Below are 23,530 nucleotides of genomic sequence, written 5' to 3' on the forward strand. Positions count from 1 at the left end.
CCTACAATAGAATACTATGACACTTTTAAATGGGATAGATCAGCATGTACAGATAAGGGAAGTTCTTGAAGGTGACATTAAATGAAAGAGAAAAACATGGACCGGCGAGTAGAGTGTATTTTCATTTGTGTGCAGTATGTGTTGGATGATATCCCTACCTACACACGTTTGTACAGGCAGAGAAAAATTTTGAAAGGAGACACACAAAAAATGAACAGTGAGTATCTCTGGTGGAGGGTACTAGAAATCTTACTGGGAATGGCTTCTGCTTATTTGAGGACATCAGCAATTGAACCCGGGTCCAAGCAAGGCCAGCATCCACCACTGAGCCACATCCACAGCCACTTGTGGGAACATGAAGTGAGAGAACTTATTGTCATTGCATATCCTTTCATAGTCTTTGAATTTCCACCCTGTGCCTGTATTACTTTCTCAAATAAAAGAACATGTCTTAAACGTGTTCCAACAAAAAGTTAAAGAATAGTTTTTAAGAAAAAGAAAAATGGAAAAGTCATCTGGGAGCAATTAATGTGGACGGTACACAGGATAAAAAAAAATGAGAGAGAGTTGTTATAGAGAGAGACCTATTAGAAAGCCACTGTCCCAGAGCAAGATGACAGAAGTTGAACCTGGGAAGCAGCAGCTGGACCAAGGAAGAAGACCGAGAGACATTAAGTTGCAGAAACAGTGAGACTGAGTCACTGTGCAGGTGTAGTGGATGTGAATGTTAAGGATGACTTCCCTAGAGCTGCTAAGTACAAGGTTCAAAGAGCCAGAAAGTGGGATACAACGAGTTCGGCTTGGACACACTAGATTTGACGGATCTTGGGACCATGGAAGAGACGGCCTGCTAGAAATGTGAGTCTCTGGGATTTAGGTTGATAAACTCTCTTTGACCTTATTGCTGGCAATTTCCCAAGTTCTAACAGAACAAGAACAAAAACATCTGCCTATCTGTGTAGCGGCGTTAACATAGCGGCCAGCGATGGCTCTGTAGAGAGGCTTGCTTTGCAAGGGTGGCCCTTGATTGACACCTGGGAACTCGCCAGGTCAACAGTTCCCTCCACTAATATGAAACTTGCCCATCATAAAGGTGGCTCGCTGTGCCTGGATCATTTGTGCACACAACAGGATTTATGCTGAATATCTGTTTTCCTTCTAGAAAGTGCCCATGTGACCATCTGGGCATGAGTTTCCAAAGAATATCCCAGGTAGACCTTTGACATGAGTTGTCACAATTTGTCCTGGGAGGAACTGGGCACGTCCTGTGTGACTCTACAGGGAGAGGACACTCTGTAGCTGGCTCCTGGTTCCCTCTGGACTTCTCCCTTTGTTGATCTCACTTTGGATCCTTCCCTTGTCATAAATCCTAGCTATGAGTACAATATGCTGAGTGCTGTGAACCCTTCTAGCAAATTCCAAACCCAGGGACTCTGACACACCTTTCCTGGGTGGAGGTGAGGTAGAAGATCCATTCAAAATCTAAATGTGCAGTCCTTCCTGTACTCCTTATCATCTGCCCATCTGTCTCTTTCTGTCACAGTTCCAGATGAAGATGTAACCTTTAAGTGTTTAAGAAAAGCCTGAAGCTTCTCAAAAAAAAAAAAAATGTTGCAAGAGAGGTGCGATCCACAGCTTCACTGTGACTGAGCCCCACCGGCTCTGCAGCCGGCCTCACCTGGCGCATTAACAAAATGCTTGGCCATGACTGCACGATCAGAAAGTGCCTATTAATTCTAGCAGGTGGGGACTCTGATGGCTCCACATTGAAGTGGTTTGGGATTCTCCAGAGACAAATCTCAACCTAGGAAACAAAGACTGATGGTCACAAAAGCCTATAAAATAGAAGGCTTGGGGTGAAACTTCCACCCCTGGCCAGAATCCAGGGTGGCCCCAATTAGGGCAGGATGAGTGAAGAATGAAGCACTTAGGACTTTTGATCTTCCTTATCCCCAAGCCGCCTGCCTGTCCAGGACTCTGCTCATTCTCCAGCCAGGCCCTGGCTCCAGGGGGTCCCAGTCATAAAGGTGTGTCTCCGGGAGGAGCTGCTAGGACAAGTGATAGTTCCTGCTGGCTTTGCTCTGGGAATCACCAAGGATGCTTCATTAAGAATTGACAGGTGTGGGGTGGGGGTGGGGGTGGCAATAGACTTTTCAGGTCACAGGTGTTTTTTATTTTTTTGTGCTTTTGTTGTTGTTGCTGCCACACCTTGTGAGACAGTATTAAGAGCAAGGCCTGGCAAACCCTTCACTGCCAATCCCCATCATCCAAGGGACTGAACTCATTCCTAGAGCTTTAACATTGGCCGCATTATTTTTTTTCTCTTTATTCTTGCTAGAATATTCCTCACCCCTCCCAGGAAAACCTCATATCACCTGTCTTTAAAGTAACTACCCTATTCATTACAAATGGGAGAGCTTATTGGATTAGGAAGGTATAGAGAACGGACTATTCACACACAGTTTCGAACTTGTACATAAAAGTAGGTCATTGTTTCCTGCGATTATAGAAACCATCTAAATCTTTATAAGTCTTAGTCTTTTTAAAGATAATCCTTACTCTTTATTCTTTGATAGAGTTATCTGAGTTCAGCCTTGCCTGGAATCTCTGGTCTTTCTTTTGGTAGTTCACTAAAAAAATCTCTAGTTTCTTCTTAGTTTTACCCAGATTCTATTTTTATTTAAGCTATAACAGTTTCTCTATATTCCATTACTTTTCAGAACAACCATAGTTTTGAGTGGTTAAGATCCAAAAAGGCTTGATTTCAAATGCTACCTGTATAAACCTGAGTATAAACCTGAGTATAAACCAAGAATTCATAAATGAGGTTTAAATAAATGCAAAGAAGCTTTCATTTGAATGCAGAAGAGATTATAAATAGATTTATAAATTGGGAGACACAGGTTGTTAGAAACTGAAGAAGTGTGGAGGGGAGGAGGATTGAGTTTTCAAAGGGGGATAATGGGGTGAGCAATAAGTCTTCTGAGATGGCCAACAAGAAAGTAGAAGTCCCAGGATTGGAAACGGTCACACTCAGGGATCTCACATGAGGTCATTCTTTCCAAACATCATTCTTTATCTGGCAGTTAAAGACTTAGGGGTGGGGGGTGGAGAGAGTGTCTGTGATAAACTGCAGCCTGTCAGATGCAACCCCCAAGGCCAAACTGCAGCCATCTTAATTTGTATTTCCAAGCAACTTTGGACAGGCCATATAATATCATTTCCCTCATCTGAAAAATAGGGGTGGGGAGTGCTATGAGGAGGAAGTGGAATTATTCAGGTGCCCACACTAGGCCTGGCCTGTCCCATGGTGAGTACCAGCTAAACGGCGGTCACTGTGATAACATGACATGCCACAGCTGAGGCTATTTGAGTCTCTGTTCTCCTCAATCTCTCAAGCTCAGATTTGTGAGGCTCTCATACTGACAAAAATATTGACTTTTCTTCCATTTCTTGGTCTTGTTTTTTAGTAATGCGCTACTTGTTCCTCCTTCCTAATCTCCATGTGGCGTATCCTCTAAGACATGTGAGGCCGGTAGGCCCGGTAGCCCTACCACACTCTCCCTGCTTCCTCCCCGCCACCCACTGTTGGCATCTCATCTCTAACCCAGCAGCACGTGTTCACAGAGAGGTGTGCACATTTTCATGTCAGATAAGACATGTTAGATTTTTCTTCCTACAAGTCATCAGGAGTTAATGATTAATGAAGGATTCCAGGAAAAAAGTTTCTTTCCTCATTTAGTTCTGAGTTTTTAAATAACTGGACCAAAGGTCTATGGTTGATGGAGATATCTATGTAACTAATTTTCTTCTGGGGGCCATAAGCCACACACATATTCCAATTTTTCCTCCTGAGGTTCTTCCTGGTCCAGTTCCACCCTGTCTGCCAGCGTTAACAGTGGTTGTAGGGCACATCATCTACTTGTGTGGCTTTCTGGGATCTGCAGGGAAAAAATAAGTATGGAATTCCAATCACAAATCTAGCCAGGGGAGCTCCAAGGGGAGGCAAAGGGGAACTCTTAAATGATAGATAAAAAAAAAAACCGTAAGGTTTAGCTGTCAGGGAAATGTACATCAAAACCACAAGGGGATACTGCCTCGTACTCATTAGAATGGCTCTCATCAAAAAGACAGGTAATGAGAGCTGGAAAAATTGGAAATCACTCCTACAGTGCCGGAGAGAAGGCAAAATGGTACAGCCCGTTTGGAAAAGAGTGTGACAGTTTCCCGAAAGTTTTATCCTAGGGTTAGCATAGGATCCAGCAATTTCACTTCTAGGCATATGCCCGAGAGAAATGAAAACATTCATCCACACAAGAACCTGCACCCAGATACTTTCTATTAACAGAAAGTAGAGTTAAAAAGTAGGACCAACCCAGATGACCACCGACCAGGAAGTAAACAGAGTTCCGCAATGGGACATTAAACAGTAAAAAGGAATAAAGAACTAAAACATGATGCTCAGTGAAGAAGCCAATCAAAAAGGACTTCATATTATATTGTTCCTTTTAAATGTACAGAATAGGCTGATTGGTTGATTGTTTGTTTGATTTTGAACCAGTCTCACTATGTTATCCATGCCAATCTTGAACTCCTGGACTCAAGGGATCCTCCTGCCTCAGCCTCCAGAGTACCAAAATAGTCAAATTTATAGATACAGAAAGCAGATGAATGGTTGCCTAGGTCAGAGGAGGATTGAGGAGAAAGGGAGGGATTACCGATCAGAAAGTGTTTCTGTTTAAGGTGATCAAAATATTCTCAAATCCGTAGTGATGGCTGCTAAACTCTGAAAACTCTCAAACAAAACAGAACAAAATTGAATTGTATACTTTATGTGAGTTTCATGCTATGCAAATTTTATCTCTATAAAATGGTTATGGTAAAAATAAAAAGAAACAGTCCAGAATTTCATCATGACAATAAAGGCCAAAGGTCAAAAGACAGTTTGAAAAACTGCAAACCTTGGGACATACATTATCATGGACATGACACAAAACTGGTAGTACTGTTGGGAAGGCCCTCTAACAAAACCCAAACCTTCAAAAACAAATAAAAGTGACTCCCCTAAAAATATACTTCCATACCATCTTGCCTAGGCTGCCTGAAGTTATTCTGTAAACCAACCTGGATTGTTCGGGAATAATGTTTATGAGGTAAAAGATAAACCTGCATCCAATGCTAACTAGCAACCAAACCAAGTAAAGATGTTATTGGCATATTTCATGTACTCCACGCCCTGTGAACCACCCATAGGTCATTCTAATCCCTGCCTCGGAGTTGTTTATAGTGTCTGATTTATCACTCCTCCTGTAACATGGCAACTAAAATCAGCTTCGCCATCTGTCTCAAATGTTCTCAGTTCACCTCTTACCAGGAATAAATAGCAAAAGTAAAAGATGGTGTTCCTATAGTCAGTAATAACCAACTGACAAAATGTAATAAATGAGACCCTATTGACAGTGGCAACAAGGAATCCCAAACGTGGGCGACATCTATGCAGGAACAGTAAAAATGTTACTGAAGAACATAAAAAGTAAAATAAAAAAAAAAATGGAACAATATGACATGTTTCCAGATGGGAAGGCTCAGCATTGAAAAGAAATTAATTCTCTCCAAATTAGTCCACTGGTTCAATGTAACTCCAAGGAAAATCCCAGTTGAAGCCTGTGGGCGATCGTGTGCACACATGCGTGCCTGGGTATGCAGGCGTGTGGGGGCCTGTGTGTGCTGCAGATAGACCAGCAGGTTGACACAGTTTCAACAAGTTGATTCTCCACTTTTCTGGGATGCGACCATAGCCAAGGATTTCTTGCAAAACAAGAACAATGAGGGTGGAAGGAAGGAAGGTAGGAATATACTCTACAGAACAGAGTTTAGAAATAGGCTCCCGAACTTCGAAGAATTTTGTAAATAGAGTTGGGCCACACGGCCTGACCTGCTCTTGGAAAGCTTCCCCAGTGCATGAAAGGCCCTTAGGTGAAATCGAAGAGCTGAGACAACTTGTCATCAATGCACCCTTTACTTAATACTTACTACCACTGACTAAACGCTGAGTGTCCAATTTCTGCTGACCCAGGACCTAACAGGACTGTTGGCCTCCCATGCCTCTCCATTTAGCAAAGTGCAAAAAGTACTTCCAAATAAATCAATCTTCTGAGGCAATAATCCAGCTTCTAGGACTCTCACTTACTGAAACACTCATCAAAGTACATCAAGATTCATATAAAATAATATTCATGACAGACATATTTCAATATCCTAGAAAATGGTGGATGTGATAATAGTGCCAATATACATTGAAGATTTATGATGAGCTTGGCTCTGCTTGAAGTTTTGTATACAGGGTGCTTTGTTCGATCTTTGCAACAATTCCAGGCAACAACCCTATGAGAGATCTGGTATCATTCCCATTTTACGGAGGGCAAGGGTGGCATGGAGAGACTGTGTTATTACCTGAAGTCACGTTGTTGGTTTTGAACTCTGGATGTCTGGCTCCAACCTCTTAATTGCCATAAGTCAAATGTCTATCATTCATTCATCCATTCCAAAAATATTTTGAATGCTATCAAATTCCCAGGCTCTGTGCTAAGCTCAGGGGACATAATGAACAAAACCAGATGTGGTCTCCACCCTCATTGCATTTACAGCCCAATGGGTGATGAAAACATTCAAAAATGAAGAACTATCACCTGATGGGTACAAGGAAGAAAGGAAGGACATACGGTACCTTTCTATGTGACCACTTAGTAGGGCACAAGCTTAAGCCCAGGGTCAGAGGAAGACTTCCCTGAGGAAGTAACACTGAGATCTGATGAGGGAGCAGGTTGGGACAGGGTGGACGTGTGTGATGTATCAAAGAAGGGGACAGCTCATGCAATGATGCTGTGGCAAGAGGCAGTATAGTGTCATCACTTAGGCTAAGTGCTACAAGCACCCCTAGGACCCTGGTGTCTGAGAGACATACACACACCATTGTTTTGCAAACTTCCAGCCAGAGGAGCCTGGAATTTGGGAAGGTGAAGGGATGGGAGAGTTTGGGGCATGTGTCTCAGGGGATGGGAGGAAAGAGGAACACATACACGTTCCAGTTGCTGGCCTGGGGCTTCCCAAGCATTCTTCACATGCACAGAGCTCCTTTGGTAATAGACTCCTGCGGGATGGAATGAGTCTGATTTGGTCTAGAGAAAGGCCACTCTTTGTGACCAGGCCTTCAAACATGTTCCTCTCCAGAAAAAGAAAGATGAAGAGAGAAGGGAACAAACAAAGACCAGAGCCAGAACTCAATTCCAAAGGTAACCTGCCAGGACCACAGCTGGGAGGTTCTGGCTGCTTCTCAGAATCAAATACAGTCCCATATGTGGCCACCCTCTGCTGGAGAGCAAGCCTCCCAGGCTCATTCCCTGCTCCCTCCTGAGTCTCATTAGGAGCAGGGCTTGAGCCTGCATGCTGCAGGCATTAGAGAGAGACCCTGTACTTGAAAATCTCATAGGGCCTGAAATCCTTTTTGGACTACAAAACAGTACAAATAGACAAACATAATAGGAAAAGCCAGACATTCACATATAAAATGATAAAATTCTACATAAAATATATTATGAATCTAACCATATAAAACAAATCAGTCAGTTGGGTGCTTTGGCGACTCCTGTAATCCCAGCAACCTGGAGGCAGTGAGGCAGGAGGATTGAATGTTCAAGGCCAGCTGGGCAACTTAAGACACAGCCTGTCTCAAAATAAAAAAAAAATAGAAAGGGCTAGAGATGTAGCTCATTGGTAAGTGCCCCTGGGTTCCATTCCCAGGAAAAGATCAGCCAAAATACTGTAAATAGTAAAAGGATTAGAAAGAACACTTTTTAAGTGTGAATTATGTTTTGACTCTCAAGCATGGAATTATGTAGTATTTTCCTCTACATTTTTATATTTCCCAAAGTCCTAAAATAAGCACAGACTACATTTGTGATGACAATTTAATAAAGTTAAGTCCATTCACTCATTAATTCAACAGCTATTGATGTGAGTGCCTATGGCAGCAGGCAGGGTTCTAGGTCCTGGGGATTTGACAGTGAATGTGTTTAGCATCTCCAGGAAAAGGAAGAGTTGTGTGGCTGAGGCAGAGGGAGAGGGAGGGGAAACATTGGGGACTCGTGGGGTTACGCAGGCCCTTGTAGAGATGAAAAGATTTTGGCTGTTATTTTCTAAATGGGATTAAATAAAACACTAGGCAAGAGTTAAACAGCTTTGCAAGAGAGACAGCAAAACAGTACCTGCACGACTCGGGTACTGCAGCTAGGACTGAGAGAAAGGCCAGGACCTCTGGGTGGGAGTGTTAAGGGAAGGCTTCATACTGCCACGGAAGTGCAAGCTGGGCCAGGCACAGTGGTACATGCCTGTCATCCCAGAGGCTCGGGATGCTGAGGCAGGAGGATCACGAGTTCAAAGCCAGCTTCAGCAACTCAGTGAGGCCTAAGCAACTCAGTGAGACTCTGTTTCTAAATAAAATACAAAACAGGGCTAGGGATATGGCTCAGTGGTTGAGTACCCCTGAGTTCAATCCCTGGTACACCCACCCCCCGCAACAACAAGAAAGAAAGAAAGAAAGAAAGGAAGGAAGGAAGGAAGGAAGGAAGGAAGGAAGGAAGGAAGGAAGGAAGAAAGAAAGGAAAAGAAAGGAAAGGAAAAAAAGTGCAAGCTAGACTTGAAGGGTGAGCAGGATTCTCACAGACAGATCTGTCACAGACTGGGGATAGAACCAGGGCCTCATGGATGCCTGACCAGCACTCTACCTCTGAGCCCCATCCCCAGCCCTTTCTTTAAAAAAACCAGAAACAAAGCTAACATTTGGAAGAAACTATTTTAAGGGAAGAAGCTTTGCCTTGATAGTGAACAACTCGTCCTTCCATTTGAAATAAGAATATATAAAAAGCGATAGCAGGAAACTATCAAGTTGTTATCTGATATATCCATATTTGTTCCTGCAAGAACTGAGGGTAGGTAAAGCCTCTTGGCTCCTGTGAAATCTTCCCACTAGGAAGGAAAAGGAAATCCCACCCAGAGGGCTGCCAAAGAACCTATGACACAAGGGGGATGCACCTTCATTTTCTTTTCTTTTTTTCCTGCTTTCTGGGTATGTTTTCAAGTGGGACTGCTTGGCCATCAGACACAGGTTTCTGATTGAACATGACACAGCCACTAGTTGTGTGTTTTCAGAGGTGAGTGGGGATGGGCTCCCCAGGTCACCAGAAGAGGGTGTTTTAGAGCACTTCAGGGACAGATAAAGTACCAGGCACTGTGTCTGCTGTGCAGGTCACTCAACAGCCAGCATGTGAAGAATGGAAGCAGGGAGGAAGATGGGGGGGCTTACAAAAAGTAACTTGAGTTCTTGCTTCCTGTCCTTCCAGCAAACAAAAGACAAAACATGGGCCCAGGACAATTGGCCCCCAACCTAGCAACAGAAAGCAGCTCAGGTAGGTTCATCCCTCCCCCAGATCTAACATCAGTTGCCCCTCACCTCACCCCCCCCCCACCTCAGCACTCCCCATCTGCACCACCAGGGGAGCCCAGCAGTACCAGCAAGGGTGACAGATTAGAAACCCTACAAAAAGAGAAGGGAAGAGAGGCCAGAGGAAGTGTGTTCCTTCCCTGCTGGCCCTGGGACTCCAGTCCCCCACCAAGTCACACTGTGGTAGTACCAAGGCACTACAAGAGTAACCATGACACAATTAACAGACCAGCCCAGGAAGCCTCTTTGTCCTCATGGGCCTGAAACTCCATCCCTCCCACCCAGAGATATAGGGGGAGCTATGTGGCACTAACAAAAGGGATTCTATCATGCAAGTGCTTTGTCTTCTTTATCCTCCAGGCCTGACTCTGCTCCCCAGCTGAGACACCGCCAGTGGTTCTGGTCTGGGGAAACCTCTTCTGCCACCCTAGGCTACACCAACGTGGATCCAAAGAAGAACCAAGGAATTGCAATTTGAATGAGAAAGATCAATCAACCGACTAATGTCACCCGAGATGAATTAGACGTTGGAATTATTCAAGAAGGATTTTAAAGGAGTTATCATAAAAATGCTTCAACAATCAATTACAAATTCTCTTGATGCTAATGAAAAAATAGAAAATCTCAGCAAGAAATGGAAGTTATAAAAAAGAACCAATGAAGATTATAAAACTGAAAATATAAGAGCAGAAATAAATATCTCCCTGGATGGTGTTGATATTAGAGAGAAGATAACAGAATAGAATCAGTGAACCTGAGCAATGTGAACAACAGAGAAGATGTAGACTAGTAGCCTCTGGGCATTTGTGTCACTGGGGTCACAGAAGGAGAGGAGAGGAGGTGCTAAAAGAATATTCAAATAAAATAAAAATTTCCAAGTTTGGCAAAGACACAAAACTAGAGTCCAGAAGCTGACCTAAATCCAAAGAGGATATGTCCAAAGTAATCCATTCCAAGACCCATAATAACTAACCTTCTAAAAACTAAAGACAAAGTATTTTAAAAGCAGCTGGGGTGGGGTTGAGGGGGGACTGCACATTATCTCTAGAGGAAAACCAATTTGAATGACAGCAGATATGTCATCTGGAACCACAGAGGCCACAGAGAAATGGTACAATGTTTTAAAAATGCTTTAGGAAAAGAACTGTCAGTCATGAATTCTATATCTGGAAAAATTGTCCTTTGTGAATAAAGGAGGATATAAAGCCATTCTCAAATGAAAGCTAAAAGAATCTGACACTAGCTGACCTGCACTTAAAGACTGGCTCAAGGAAGTTCTTCAAACAGAAAGACAATTATAAAATTTGGAATCTTGGAGCATTGAAAAGGAGGAAGGTCCTAGGTTTGATTTCCCAGCATTGCAAAAAGAAAAAAAAAAAAGAAGAAAAAAGGGAGAAGAAACAACGGAAAAACAGATATGAGTTCATGCAATCAACTACTCTTATCATGAGCTTTATAAATCATGTTTGATATTGAAACAAGAAAATAAAACACTATTTGGTACTCATGTAAGTGATACTTAAAAGCAGTGAAGGTAAAGAAGCCTAAATGCAGATTCTATATTTCACTCGAAGTGGTAAAATTACTTATGTATGATGTACAATAACTGACAGTAACTACTAAGGAAATTATACAGAGTTATACTCAAAAGCATTATAAATAAAGCAAGATGGAATCTTAAAATATGTTCTTAAAAACCACAGAAATGGTACAAAACAGAAGCAGACAAATAAGAAGTAGAAGAAACAAACAAAACAAATAATAAAGTAGCAAACCTAAGCTCTAATATATCAACAATTACCTTAAATGTAAATGGCCTAAATATATCAACAAAAAGACAGAAATTGGCAGAGGGGATTAACAAAAATTATGCAAGTAGACTCTGCTTATAAGAAACTCATCTCAAATTTAACAAAAGGATGAAAGAAAAAGGATGTAACAAGAATGCCGTGCAAACATTAATTTAAAAAATCAGGAGGAGCTAAAAGAATATCTGATAAGTTAGACTTCAGAACAAAGAAAATTACTAGAAACAAGAAGAAAACATTTCATAATGATAAGAGAATCAACCAAACAGAAGACATAACAATCCTAACTATATATGCACCAAACAATAGGGCCTAAAAATACAAGAAGCAAAAACTAGTAGTGCCAAAAGAAGAAAAAGACAAATCCACCATGACATTTGGTGGCTTCAGTAGCCTCACTGACAGCAATCAGTAGAACTACTAGAGATCAATATGGATATATAAGATCTAAACAACATGATGTTGGTTTTAAAACACTTTTTCCATCTTTTAGGAGAATCTCATCTACCTCAGAAGAACTTATTCTTTGAGAAAATGAGGAAAATCACCATGTCTCTGCCTCCTAAGAGCACAGGCAAGCATAGCACAGAATACATTTCAGAATCAACATAGAAACTTCATATGGTCTACTAGTCAGAAAAATATAAGTATTATAATGGGTTCATAAGATCAGAATAAAACAAAGATCATCCCTACTCCTGGGTCTACATAACATTTTTCTACACTATTTCTTCCACCAAGCAATCCAGCTATGCTATGTCCAGAGAGTAGACAAGAGAAAGCAACTCACTCCTCTCCTAAGTCATCATAACCCCGTCTATGTTAGTAAGGAAGAGTTGAGACCATGGCTTTCACTTATGCTTGAACAATCCTCAGGGCAGAAAACTTGTTGCCTCCTATTCTTTCTTTGGCTACTCTGTTAGTAAGATCTCTCTCATTACATGAGCACTCTCCTACAACATGTTTAGTACTGCAGCCCAAGTTAGCACAAAGTCTCAACAAGAAAAAAATATACAGAAATTGACCTAAAATATTTCTACCCCCTCACTAGAAGCAACAAAATAGCTGTGGCAGGATATTGTCGTTTTTCTCATCCTACATGTTTGTTGTCTTATATACTGCTAATATGGCAGTCACAGTCACATGTGACTGCTAGGCACTTGAAATGTGGCTGGTCTAAATGGAAATGTGCTGTTGATATAAAATATATATCGAGTTTTGAAGATTTCATACAAAAAACTGTAAAATGCCTCATTAAAAAATTTTATATTGTGACTACATGATGAAATGATTTCAGCTATATTAGGTTAAATAAAACAGTTTAAACATTTATTTACTGTTTTTTTCTTTTTACCTAGTTAAAATGTAACTAATAGAACATTTAAAATTACATATGTAGCCAGGTGCTGTGGTGCATTCCTGCACCTGTAATCCCAGACGCTCAGGAGGCTGAGGCAGGAGGATTGAAAGTTCAAAGCCAACCTCAGCAAAAGCAAGGTACTAAGTAACTCAGTGAGACCGTGTCTCTAAATAAAATACAAAATAGGGCTGGGGATGTGGCACAGTGGTTAAGTGCCCCGAGTTCAATCCCTGGTACCAAAAAAATTTTTAAATAATAAAGAAATACAATTATATATGTAGCTCCACCATATCCCATTAAACAGTGCTGCCCTTTTCTCTCTAGCTTATAATCTCTCTATAAAACTAAATACAGTATTCATCTTCCAGGCTGTCTTTCATCCTGGATGGTCACACGGCATAGTGGAAACCAAGTCACATGAAGGTGAAGTGAAGGTGGCTGGTGTGAGAATATTGTCAGGGTTCTGAGAAAGCTTTTGCTCATCCAGTAAAAGGAGATAGACCCAATACACCTATCAGAATGGCAAAACTTTGAAACACCGACACCATGGAATGCTGGGGAGGGTGTGGATCAACAGGAGCTCTCATTCACTTATGGTGGGAATGCAAAATGGCGCAGTCACTTTGGAAGACAGTTTGGTGATTGATTTCTCACAAAACTAAACCTACTCTTAACAATCACACTCCTAGATATTAACCCAAAGGAGTTGGAAACTTATGTCCACACAGACACATGTGCACGTAAGCAGCTTTCTGCATAATTGCCCAAACCAAGACATCCTTCATTAGGTGAATAGTTCAATAAACTGTGGTACAATGGGATGCTATTCTGTGCTACAAAGAAAGAAGCTGTCAAGCTATAAAAAGAGACAGAGGAACCTTAAAAGTATATTATTAACAAAATAAGTCAATCTGAAAGGGCTATGCACTGTATGATTCCAACCACATAATATTCTGGAAAATGCAAAATACAGAAACAGTTAAAAAAAAAAAGATGGGTGGTTTTCAGGGGTTAAGGAAGAGAGACCAATGAACAGATGGAACACAGAGGATTTTATGGTTTTCTTTTGTTTTTGAGACAGGATCTCACTTTTTTTCCCAGGCATCCCCAAGATGGTTTCCTACTCCTGGATTCAAGCAATCTTCCTGCCTCAGCTTTCCAAGCAGCTGGAGCTACAAGCAGTGAAAAATACCCTGAATGATACTATAATGTATACATGTCATTTTACATTCATCCAAATTTATAGACCAGACAACACAAAGACAACAACCCTAATGTAGACTGTAGACTTTGAGTGATGATGATGTTATCAATGTAGGTTCACCAATTATAACAAATGTACCACCCCTAAGGGGATATTGATATGAGAGATGCTATGTATGTGTGTTGGGGGAGGGAGTCTGGGAATATAAGGGACATTTCTGTATCTTCCACTCAATTTTGCTATGAATGAACAACTGCTCAAAACGAAAAAAAATCTTAAAAGAAAAACAGAACTAAAAAAAAAAAATCAACAAAGAGAAAGACACAGCTGGCACTAGCTAGTTGCCCCTTTTCATCTCTTCTTGCCCTGAATGAAGGTTCCACGCCTGCAGCTGAGGCAAACGATTGGTGACCATGAGAACAAAAGCCACCCTGCCAAGGGAAGGGAAGATGTAAAGGCCTGAGATCCTGAACCAATACCAGCAGCTGCCCAATTTAGATCTCTTGGTATGTGAGAAAAATAAACCCCTGCTCTTTGAAAGGCACTGCAGGTAGTATTCTGTTACTCGAAGCTGTAGGTGCTCCTCACACAACAGCCCTCAGGCCCAAAGCCAATGAGCATGCAGCCTCCTCCAGGTTCTTCTCCCTAACTCCTCTCCAGCTCCTGCAAGGAGCCCACCCTAGTTCAAGGTCAATGTGAACAATATTTCATCTTGTAGTTCAAGCTCAGCAGTAAAGCTCATGCTTAGCATGCATGAGGCTCTGGGTTTGATCCCAAATACCAAAAGAAGAAAAAAAGAAGAGGAAAAGAAAAAAAGAAAGAAAGGGAAACAAAAAAAAAAAACTTCTGAGACCCCCTCCACCTCACCCCACCACCTTAGCTACTTTCAAATTCCAGTTTAAACAGACACTGGCAAGACTTCGACAAGAAAGCTGACCTCAATACCAGGTCATCCACCTCCCTCTCCAAGAGGAAGTGGCCAAACCCATAAAGAGCCTCAGGATAATACTTAATTATATGAAAACCACAAATGATATACAATCTAAACCAGTCAACACACAGTATCAAGTTGGATACTGCCTTGGAGAGCCCATCAGTCTCAGAGGACACACTTAAGTCCCACCTGAGGTATCCCCCAGGTAAGCATCTCAGCTGCCCCTGGTCAGGGTTGGTGCCCAGGGCATTCTGAGCATCTTGTTGGAATGCACTCCAGTCTGTGAATTCTCCTTCAGGTACGCTACTGGGAGAAGAGCTAGTCTAGTTGTACTACATGAACTCCCCGTGGAGCAGTAAACCACCTAGACATCAAAAACCACCAGTGCCTCTGGGCACAGCTGCCTGAACCTGAAATGGAGCCAATAGAAATGAAATTTTGTTGATGTTAATAGGCACTATGAGGCCTTAGCACTGGCGATCAGTTGATCTAGCTTCCAAGCCAACTTGTGTGACCTTGGGCAAATAACTCATTACTGTGGGAAAACCTCAGCTAAAACAACCTTTTGACATCAGATATTCCAACATTCCATCTAACAAGTGATGCCTCTGCCATCATGAAAAATAGTTGATCTGGCAAACTGTGACAGACGTCAGTCATTTTCCCTCCTTCCTTTGCTATGCCAGGAAATAGCACCTCTTAGCCAAGTGCCCAGGTCCCAGGCCTTGGAGTCATTCCTCATTTCTCTCCCACCCAACATGGAAGTCATCCGCTCCACCTTCAACATTTCTCCCAAAGCCAAGTACTTCTCACTTTTCTCTACCGCCCAAGTCCAAGTTCTTATCATCTCCCACCTGGAGTCTTTGATGAGCCTCCTAGTTGGCCCATTTCCACTCTTACTTCCTCAATTCTGTTCTCCATCCAGTAGCCAGAATGCTTCTATCGATTAGGTTCTGCCACCTCTCCAGCGTCCTCCCATCTTCCTCAGAATAAAATCTAAAGCCCTTTCCATGGTCTCCCAGGTCCTAGCAATCTAGGACCTGCCTCTTCTCTCTTTCCACCGGCTCCATGGTGCTCTTCCACAGCTGCCTTAGCCTTCTTCCTCAGAAACTCTGCACAGCTATTCCTTTTGCTTGGAACCTTCTTCCATCATTTATCAGTTCTCTGCTCCAATGTCACCTCCCTGGAAAGGCACTGCATGGCACAGGCTGCCCTAGAATATGGGCTATTTGATGGCAGGATCTTCATTTGGTTTAGTGCTGGATCCCCAGTGCCCTAGCATAGTGTCTGGAAATGTGCTGAATCAGTGAATGAACAAATGCTTGCATACATTTCAGTAAATGATGACTTGCTCAAAGTCTCGACTTGCTTTCAAAATTCCTATTGAGGATAAAGAGAAGCATGTTCATCAATGTTCCAAAGAGCTCGCTCTGGTTGAACCAGGATGCCCCACCCAAGCTCTGTGTGTTCAGGTGGTTCTTTTCCCAGAGCAGCTCTTGATGAGGGGTGGGGCCCTGGAACCCTGAGACTGCATAGAATCCTAATAGATGATTCCTAAACGATTCTCTAACCCCAAACTCAAATACAGGGAGGGGCTCAAAAGCAGCACAAAGACCCTCCCTGTTCTATTCTTACTCTAGAGCTGCTACTCCTCTGAAAGTGGCCACAGAGGGGACAGATGAATGTGATGCCGATGCTATGTAACATCATCACCCTGAGGAGCAGGGCCCTCCCAAGTTCTGACTGATCCTTGGTGCTCCGGGAAGTGCAATGTCCAGAAAAGAGAAAGTGCATCAAAGCAGCTCATCCTCAGGATATGAGAACACAGTGCCTGATGTCGCATGATACCAGCCTCCTGTCTTACCAGAGGCTAACAGGCATCATGGTACCTGTTATGGTTCTGATATGGAGGTATGTTAATGCAGGTATGTTCAGAGGTGAAATGACTGGACTATGGTAGCTATTACCTAATCAGTGGATTGGTCCATTTGATGGATTGATAATTTGAATGGACTAACTGGGTAGTGACTGTAGGTGGATGGGGAATGGCTGGAGCAGTGGGTCCCTGGGGGCATGTCCTTGGCAACGCTCTCTCTCTTCTTGATTACCATGAACTGAGCCGTACTTCTCTGACATGTCCTTCTCCCATCATGTTCTGCCTGATCTTGGGCCCAGAGCAAAGAAGTCAGCCTACTGTGGACTGAACCTTTGAAACCATGAACCAAAATGAACTGTATTTCCCCCTCTAAGTTGTTCTTGTCAGGTATTTTGTTTCCAGCAATGAAAAGCTAACACATGGCCTCATTATGAAAATAATAGAGAACTCTGTAGCAGACATCACTCTTAGCATCTGGACTTGCACATTCTGTAAACCAGTGACACATGCTTCGGGAATCAAGTCAGAAGGCTACATAAAGTTGTTGAACTTGAGTGTTAAAGGAGGTTATGAGATTTACCATAATCTCTGGCACAAGTATTCAATAAATATTAGCTGCAGTATGAAATTCACTGTTATCTGAGCTTCCTGGGTGGATTCACTCATTCATTTAACAAAAACTTACTAAGCCCCTATAATATGCCAGGCAATAAAGAGAATAAAAAGACTATGAAAGATTACTCTCTCTTTTGTAAGCTGGTAATACAATAGTCATCATCATGGTAACAAAAAGAACAGGGAACCTTTTTTTTTTTAGTATTTGCTCTGCACCAAGTTGATCCTTTAAGTGCATTATCTCACCGGATCATCACAACAGCCCTGGGTACTATTATACTTGTTTCAGAGATGAGGAAAAACTGATGCTTAAACATTTATCTCAGATCACACCAGGGTTATATGCCCTCTCTCAAAGCTAATACCCATCACCTCCAGGAAACACTGCTTATCCTTTAACCTGGTGGATTAACATGAGGATAAATAGACTTAAGGAAGGTGACTCAAGGGAGGGTTTCTAAAAACAAAAGGAAAAAATTACTATTAGCAGATACTCCTGTTCCAGTTAGTGAGGAGGTCACTTCCGGGGTCCAAGGCTGGGAACCTTCAGGGCCCCACCATGAATATAGATTCACAGCTGTCAAATGAGAAATAAGATGGCTTCAGGGTGGGAAATTCATCATTTTATTGGGGTGGAATCATTCTCACTTATCTCCCAAACATCTTGGTATTTCTACTTATGAGACATTAAGAAATTTCTTCTCCCTCCTTGGAATCCCATAGGACCTCATATAATTTCCTCAAAGCACTTGCCACTTTATCTCACTATTCTAAGAGAGTTGCTGGCATAGGTGCTATCTTTACTGAATACATTACTTTACCAGGTGAGGTAAATACATGAAAGATGATACCAGGCACCCTAGAGATAGATGACAAAACAGCAAGTAACCTGCCCAAGGTCACATGAAGAACCAGTAGCATAAGTTCCAAGTCCACCTGACTCAAAGCCCAGAGATCTCTCAAAGACACTATACTGCCTCTTCTAACCATGTAAAAGGCTGGAAAACTTTGAGAGGTAAAAAGAGAAATGTAGGCAAGTATCTATGTAATCCAGAAAGAGGCTAAAAATCCATATGATTGCAGGACAAAAATCAATCCTTTAAATTCACAAGGCAAACAGAGTGATAACACTATGATCTGAGTAATAACAGAGCACTTTCTATGACACTAACTATGGACCTAGCACCATTCCAGCAGCTTTACAAATATTAACTCTAAAAATAAGTCACCACAGTACCAGGTGGTTTCTGTTATTACCCTCATTTTTCAATGAGGCAAGGTTAACCTTAAGAACAGAGGGGTTAACTAACTTGGCCATGGTCATCTAATAGCAACTAACATTATCGAGCAGTTGCCATGTGCCAGAAATCAAGTCCAGAAACGACACTGGGTCCCATCACCTCATTTAATCCTCAATGGAACCCTAGGCTAATTACCATTATTATCACCACTTTCAGACGAAGCCAACGGGGCTCTGAGAAGGCGGCCTGCTCAAGCAGCCTGAGTCCAGAGCCCTTGCTCTAAATCACTAGCGACATCGCTAAGTGCAGGGGAGCAGACACAGGATTCCCGCGAATGGAACCGGGAACTGGGTAGAGATCTGTCAGCGGCTCAGCAAGGGCCGCGCCTTAGGTCAGTTCTGAATGTGAGCAAGCCCACGACTTGCCCAGACCTCGGCGCCCCAGTGCTGCATCCTGCTCCGGGATTCTCCGCCCAGCGAGCCGCTACCGCCCCCTGCTGCCTGCGCGACTCTGAACGGGAGCCGCAGCCCGCGTCGGCCCTCTCCCAGGGAGCGCCCGGGAGCTGAGGCCAGGGGCCGCTAGGCCCTTGCCACCTAACGCCCCCCGCAGGAGCAGGCGGAAGGCACCAGCACTTTCTACACCCTTCTTCTCGCCCTCGAGTCCCTCCCCACCCCCAGCCTCCCACCGCTTGCCTCCCTGGCCGGGAGACCTAGAGCTACAGCCCCACAGCCTCCCACCCACCCCGCGCCAGCATCCCGGCCACCCGCCCCCGGTTGCCATGGTGAAGGACGCGGGGGGGGGGGGACGGAGGAAGCGCCGGAAGGGGCGGGGCCCGTGACCGCAGGCACGCGCCTCGGGTACCTAGAGCCAGCCGAAAGCCGCTGGTTTGCCAAGACGAGGCGAGACCCCGAGAAGTGCCGGAAGGGGCGGGACCACGGCTGCCCGAGCGGGAAAGCCGCACCGCCTCCCGGGTTGCCATGGTGATGCGGACCCCGGAGTAGCGCCGGAAGGGGGGGGTCCGAGGCCGCGCGGGGTCTTGCCCAGCCCTCGCTGGCCGCCTTCCGCCTAGGGTTGGGGGCAGCTCCTCGCTTTCCCTTAACCTGCCGTTTTGGACTAGGAGCCCTTTTCCCTCGTCTGGCGCTTGTGCCCCCGCCAAGGCGCCTTCGGTTTCCTCGGAGGCGAGGGGAAGCTTCTTGTTTGACCCCAACCACCGACCGGCGAGGAGTCGGGGCTCGAGCTCGCAGAGATGCTCCCTGGGCGCTTAGAATTTCGAGGGCGGACAGGGCAGAAAGCTGCCTGTCTCTGGTCCTCGTTTTCCCACTTCAGTGCCTGGCAGCCCCCGGTTGCCATGGTGACACAGGCGGCAGAGGACCGGGTCAGCAGTGTTGTGGCGCCCACGCCGCCACCCTTTCCACCTGCTGAGGGTGGTAGACCGCAATGGGAGCGTTACACTGGGGCCCCACGGAAACTTTAAGGACAGCCTATTGGGGGCTGCCTCCCGGGGTCCCTCGTGACTTCACCTCCCGGCCTCACACTGCTGGGTGGATCTGCAACAGGGTGAACGTAGCCAGGTCTCAAACGTCTCCCTGACCTTTTCAAGACTGCTTAGTTTAATGCAGCACAGATATGTCATGAAGTATTTAACTGATCTCTTAACTAGGGGACGTTAATTTCCCCCCCAGTCTTTCAATTCTACAAATGGTACTAGTGTAATATAGTAATATCTTTGTATATACCTGTATGTACACATGCAATTTTCTCTGTAGAATAAATTTCCAAGACTGAAATTACTATGTCAAAAGACAAATGCAATTTTAATTTTCACGGATATGGCCAAATTGCTCTCCAAAGACACTAACAAATTTACATCTCCACCAAAACCGGAATCCAATAATTTTAATTAGGATTATATCAACAGTGATGAACTACTTAGAAAGAATTTTCCAGAGCCAATGTCATTAAGCCAATTTAATTCTTTGATCAGTATTTTATACAACATCGTTAAACTATCCAATCCCATTTGTTTCATAATGAAGTTTTATTTCTTCAGTAATTTGTATGTCGAATTTTACTTTGGTTTCCGTCATTATGAGGTTTCTTATTTCACCCTCATTTTATTGAAAAAAATTAAGGAGAAAGAGCAACTCTGGCATTCCAAAGCTGGCCTGCCTCAGCTCAGCCATGTTATTTTGGACATAAACAGCATCACAGAATTCCAACCTCAGGCAAGGTTATTCTAAGAGCAAGATAAAATGAAGAAGCCGTGGCTGCCAGTGGAGCTCAGTGGGAGAGGGCTTGCCTAGCATGTGATAGGCCCTGGATTCCAAACCCAGCATTACCAAAAAACAAGTCTACTTTGTAATTTTGTTTAACCACAGACAAAAATCATGGTCACTGGGCCACCCACAAAATATCAAACATCCCCCTCTCTTGGTGAAAATGAGTGATGGCTGGTACCTCATTTTCACCAGCAGTTTACCATTTTTTTTTCCAATTACAATTTTATCTTTGTTCTAGTCCATTTTCCTATTGATTAGATTTTGTTTTTTTAGATTCACAAGAATGGATTTGCTTCTGCTTCCTGACAACATCCAATCTAGACCCAACCCATCTTCCATAAGACCCTCTCCTGCTTACCCAAACTGAGCTCACACTCAATAATAATTTCTGACACCTTTATATTGAGACACTCTGTAGTTTGTCTTTGGTGTACACTCTCCAAGTAACAAGTAATAAACTCAACTTGTTCAACTACAAGTGTGTTCCTGGTGGTCTTAGGCTGGGGAGAGTTGGCACTAGTAAGTTCTATTTTCCTCTGGTAAAAATTTTCAGGTCTGTAGATGTTTAATATCAGCAGTCTGTTTTAATTTGTATGATTATTTCAACTATCTCTGATTTCCCTATTTTTGCAATTTCTAATGTTACCCTCAAGATGTGACTCTTCTGAGTTTTTTAAGCAAATTTAGCAGATGCAATCTTAGCCATTGTCAATTCTATTTCTTTATGATTTTTTTCTACCAGTGGTAGTCATTGTGAATCAGATAGAAGGTCGATACTATTTTGAGTTACTTCCTGACTCAAAGATCTTCAATGGGGTGATAATGTAGGGCCTGGATACAAGGCAAAGTCAAAATGTTCTGCTTTAATTGGCAGGATTATTGTGTGCCACCACACCTGCTTACTGTGCACTGGGTACAGAGACCTGGCCATGAAGTAACTCATGGTCTAATCAGAAAGATTGGGAGCTATTGACCTCAATTTGACAGATGACAAGAATGAAAAAAGCTTCTCAGATAGAGGGAACAGCAAACTGAGTTATTTATTCATTCAGTAAATATTTATTGAGAGCCTACTTTGCACCAGGAACAAAGGGTGTGGGGCTAGGTGCGGTGGTGCATGCCTATAATTCCAGTGGCTCTGGGAGGCCGAGACAGAAGAATTTCGAGTTCAAAGCCAGGCTAAGCAACTCAGCAAGGCCTTAAGCAACTCAGTGAGACCCTGTCTCTAAATAAAATACAAAACAAGAAAGGGGTCTGGTGATGTGACGTAGTGGGTAAGCACCCCTGAGTTCAACCTAGGTACCAAAACAAGCAAACAACAGCAACAAAATGGATGTGGGAATGAATATGTTCCTTGGGGTCATGTGTGATAACCATCGCAAAGTAATCCCCAGGGTTCTGTGGGTACTTGGGACAATGGCGACCTGACCAGTGGGGGTCAAGGAGGGCTTCTTGGAGAGACAGATTTTTAACCTGAGATGTGAAGTATGTGGGAGGTTATTCCTGGCAGAGGAAACAACCCAAGCCCCTAAGTGAGAAAAACTTGGCTCTTTTGAGGGTTGGAGGCAGGCCAGTGTGGCTGGAAGGCAGTGGGCTGGGGGAGGGTGACAGAGGTAGACAGATGTCTGAACCTGCAAGACCTTGTCCATCATTTTAATTTAAAAGCTACACACTGGAGAAGGGTATCAAGATAAGGAATGGCATTATTAGATTAGAAATACATTTTTACCATACCTATGTGGAGAGGAGATCTAGGGTGGTGGATGTGAGGGGAAAAGGCCACCAAACCACTTCAGAAACTAGTGTAGTTGTCCACAGGACAACAACTGTAATTGGACCAGGTGGAATTCAGAGGATGGAAGTATTCAGTGGAGTGCTGAGGATGGAAATGAGATTGGTGTGGACTGAGGGGTGTGGGAGGCAAGGAAATACCTAGTGAACATTATGAGAAACATAGTCTTTGCGCATTCCTGTTATGGAATCATCCCTCCTCCTTCATATATTTAAGTCCTAACTTCTAGTACTTTAGAATGTGAGTGTTTGGAGATAAGGCCTTTAAAGATATGTTAAGGTCATGGCTCATATGACCTCATATCGACCTAATCCAATATGACTGGTGTCCTTAGAGAGAGAGACACTGGGGATGCACCTGCACAGAGAAAAGCCATGTGAGGACACATTGAGAAGGTGGCCATCTCCAAACTGCGGAGAAGGCCCCCAGAGAAACCAAACCTGACAGCTTGCTGTTGGCCTTTCAGCCTCCAGAACTGTGAGAAGGTAAACTTCTGGTGTTAAGCCACTCAGACAGTCGGGTTTTGTTTTGGCAACCCTCTCTGACTATCACACTCAAATGTCCAGATAATAGACAGTTGGGAAATAAATTATGTGTATTTATTTCCTTGAAAAAAAAAGTCTTACCCCAAGAGCTACCTAAAGAAGTTCAAGATTTTGACTCGATGAAGAGTTCCATTTAACAGCCTCTCTTTGGTTTCTGAGGAATTCCATTGCATTGACAAGGACCAATATAGCGCCTCCAGAGTAGCCACTATGCAGTCATCTCCATGGGAGTGCATGCAGGAGGTTGCAGTTAAGTTGCTGGTTGTGGTAGTGACAACGTCTAGGCATTACTTGCATTGTTTCCTTTGTCTCTGTTACTCTAAATGTTTCCAATTTCATAACTTTAAAGAATCATACATATGTTCTGCTTATGATTT

The 23,530-nt window shown here is 43.3% G+C and overlaps 1 protein-coding gene across 5 annotated transcripts in view; it reads right to left on the reverse strand.

Moving 5' to 3' along the window:
- Stk35 (serine/threonine kinase 35) overlaps positions 1 to 23,530 on the reverse strand; it is a 174,072-nt gene that overhangs the window by 56,047 nt on the left and 94,495 nt on the right. The gene's annotated exons all lie outside the window — the stretch shown is intronic.

The sequence above is a fragment of the Ictidomys tridecemlineatus genome, chromosome 5 (genome assembly GCF_052094955.1).
Source record: "Ictidomys tridecemlineatus isolate mIctTri1 chromosome 5, mIctTri1.hap1, whole genome shotgun sequence".
NCBI lineage: Eukaryota > Metazoa > Chordata > Mammalia > Rodentia > Sciuridae > Ictidomys > Ictidomys tridecemlineatus.